The sequence below is a fragment of the Anastrepha obliqua genome, unplaced genomic scaffold (genome assembly GCF_027943255.1).
Source record: "Anastrepha obliqua isolate idAnaObli1 unplaced genomic scaffold, idAnaObli1_1.0 ptg000063l, whole genome shotgun sequence".
In the NCBI taxonomy this organism is placed as follows: domain Eukaryota; kingdom Metazoa; phylum Arthropoda; class Insecta; order Diptera; family Tephritidae; genus Anastrepha; species Anastrepha obliqua.
The window spans coordinates 216,457-220,000 of NW_026562202.1; the positions used below are offsets into that span (position 1 = coordinate 216,457).

At 36.8% G+C, this 3,544-nt stretch overlaps 1 pseudogene; it reads right to left on the bottom strand.

Annotated features, from left to right (window-relative positions):
• Nucleotides 1–569: 569 nt before the first annotated feature.
• LOC129251678 (large subunit ribosomal RNA) lies at nt 570–3,330 on the bottom strand (annotated as a pseudogene).
• Between the last annotated feature and the right edge of the window lie 214 nt (nt 3,331–3,544).

A 3,544-nucleotide genomic window follows, 5' to 3' on the forward strand; every position in this document is an offset into this window, starting at 1 on the left:
GCGTCACTAGCACAACACACCACGCCGAAAAATAACGGCACGCCCGCAAAGTTGTAAACAACTTAATGGAAAATTTCCAACGCTGTATCTAGCAGCACTCACAAACACGCACTCTGTGTCTATAGCACGGAGTATATTGGCACTCACTGGAGTGTCCAACAACACTACCGTACGGCACTTTCAATTATTCGTAAACACTGTACAGCTACTACAAAGTAGCGTCACTCGGAAAACGGCACTCACTAGCGCAATAAATTGTAAACACTGTACCGCTATGGTACAGCCACAACAATATTAGCGTCACTCGCACAACTGTAATACACCGGTACTCACACACGAATGTAACCGCAAAAGGAAATCACAAAAATCGCAAATCACCGCTTAGCACACGACACGTCCGCACTATTCAACAGTCAAACTGAGAATGAGTAGATAGGGACAACAACAACGTGTGGCGTTTTTTACGTGAGTTCCTGCTGGCGACAGCCCAAACCCACGGTGCTCAAAAGCACAACGGATCAAAACAATGCGTTGATCAGCGCCCCAAAAATGCCGAAGCATTTAAGGATACCAATTGGTAGTGTGGAATGGACACACTAAGTAGATAGGGACAGTAGGAATCTCGTTAATCCATTCATGCGCGTCACTAATTAGATGACGAGGCATTTGGCTACCTTAAGAGAGTCATAGTTACTCCCGCCGTTTACCCGCGCTTACTTGAATTTCTTCACTTTGACATTCAGAGCACTGGGCAGAAATCACATTGTGTCAACACCCGTTAGGGCCATCACAATGCTTTGTTTTAATTAGACAGTCGGATTCCCCAAGTCCGTGCCAGTTCTGAATTGATTGTTAATTGATAATCGTTATAATTTAAAAGGAATATATATCGAATGATATAATTCCTTAAAAATTTTAGCAAGAAAGTTCCACAATTGGCTACGTAACTACTATCCGGGGAACAAGAATCGTAATTCTCTATTTACCCAGAACGAGTACATAAACCATGGTATTGCTTCCCAATCAAGCCCGACTATCTCAATCTTCAGAGCCAATCCTTATCCCGAAGTTACGGATCTAATTTGCCGACTTCCCTTACCTACATTATTCTATCGACTAGAGACTCTTCACCTTGGAGACCAGCTGCGGATATTGGTACGGCCTGTTGAGAAGTTTGCGTGACCCCACCATAAATTTTCAAGGTCCGAGGAGAAAATATCGACACAACAGTAAATGTCATGCTCTTCTAGTCCATCTACCATATCTCTCTTCGAAAGACTTCCATGGTAGTACGACTATAAAACAGAAAAGAAAACTCTTCCGATATCTCTCGACGGCTTCTTTATGGTCGTTCCTGTTGCCAGGATGAGCACAAGGCCCATTTTTAATAACAAACGGATACTCAACAGGTTACGGAATTGGAACCGTATTCCCTTTCGTTCAAAATAATTCAAGTATTTTAATTATTTTTAAATATATTTTTATTAATATTTTTTTTTATTAAAAACTTGAAAATTTTCGGCTTTCGCCTTGAACTTAGGACCGACTAACTCGTGATCAACCACTGTTCACACGAAACCCTTCTCCACTTCAGTCCTCCAAGGTCTCATTCGATTATTTGCTACTACCACCAAGATCTGTACCAATAGCGGCTCCATGCAGGCTTACGCCAAACACTTCTAAGCACACTATTGTACCCTCCTACTCACTAAAGTTTCAAAATTTATAAATCAATCGAAATTGTTTTATAAATCATCTACTTTAGCGGTAATGTATAGGTATACAACTTAAGCGCCATCCATTTTAAGGGCTAGTTGCTTCGGCAGGTGAGTTGTTACACACTCCTTAGCGGATTACGACTTCCATGTCCACCGTCCTGCTGTTTTAAGCAACCAACGCCTTTCATGGTATCTGCATGAGTTGTTAATTTAGGCACCGTAACATTACGTTTGGTTCATCCCACAGCGCCAGTTCTGCTTACCAAAAGTGGCCCACTGGGCACATTATATCATAACCTCAACCTTCATATCAAGAAAGGTGAGGTTCTTACCCATTTAAAGTTTGAGAATAGGTTAAAATCGTTTCGACCCTAAGGCCTCTAATCATTCGCTTTACCAGATAAGATTATTTTATATAATTTTTAAATGCACCAGCTATCCTGAGGGAAACTTCGGAGGGAACCAGCTACTAGATGGTTCGATTGGTCTTTCGCCCCTATACTCAATTCTGACAATCGATTTGCACGTCAGAACTGTTTCGGTCTTCCATCAGGGTTTCCCCTGACTTCAACCTGATCAAGTATAGTTCACCATCTTTCGGGTCACAGCATATATGCTCAAGGTACGCTCCAGTTAGAGGTATAAATAATAATAAATTATCATTATACATAACTATATGGAACGCCCCGGGATTGAATTAATTGACTATTTATTAAAAAATAGACTAAAAATTAATCCCATTATATTTAAGTTAAGTTAATTATGCCATTAAGTTTAATATAACTCAATGACTTGCACATATGTTAGACTCCTTGGTCCGTGTTTCAAGACGGGTCCCGAAGGTATCCTGAATCTTTCGCATTGTTAATCATATAAATGCATACAAATAAATATTAATATCATAGATATTAAATTTTTTGTAAAATTCAAAAAATGAATTTTAGCATTATATATAATAAAATCTATCAACACTTTATCAAATCATTAGTATTTATTTTATGTTAATATGCTTAAAAAGCAAATTAATTTAAATAAACTTAATATCACCAATGATCTTTTGATAAATACTTTATTATGTTAATAGATTACAATGTCCTTATATGAAAAAAATGCACATTATTTTTTTAATTATTTAATGATGAATTTTTCATAATGGATATTCAGGTTCATCGGGCTTAACCTCTAAGCAGTTTCACGTACTATTTAACTCTCTATTCAGAGTTCTTTTCAACTTTCCCTCACGGTACTTGTTTACTATCGGTCTCATGGTTATATTTAGTTTTAGATGGAGTTTACCACCCACTTAGTGCTGCACTATCAAGCAACACGACTCTTTGGAAATATCTTTCTAGTAATCATTAACGTTATACGGGCCTGGCACCCTCTATGGGTAAATGGCCTCATTTAAGAAGGACTTAAATCGTTAATTTCTCATACTAGATATTAAGATATTCCATACACTGCATCTCACATTTGACATATAGACAAAGTGACTTAGTGCTGAACTATTTTCTTTTCGCTCGCCGCTACTAAGAAAATCCTTGTTAGTTTCTTTTCCTCCCCTCATTAATATGCTTAAATTCAGGGGGTAATCCCATATGAGTTGAGGTTGTTTTAATATTCTTTTTTTATCTTCTCACAATTTAATAAAAAAATTATATCATCTTTTCATCTCTATTTTTCTTTTCTCCTTTTATATATTGTAAATATATAAAAATAATAATAATGTAAAATGAGGCAATCCTAGAATAAAAAATTTAATTTTTATGCTAGACATTCCTCCTTTTAATTACATATATAAATTATTATTTTATATATATATATAA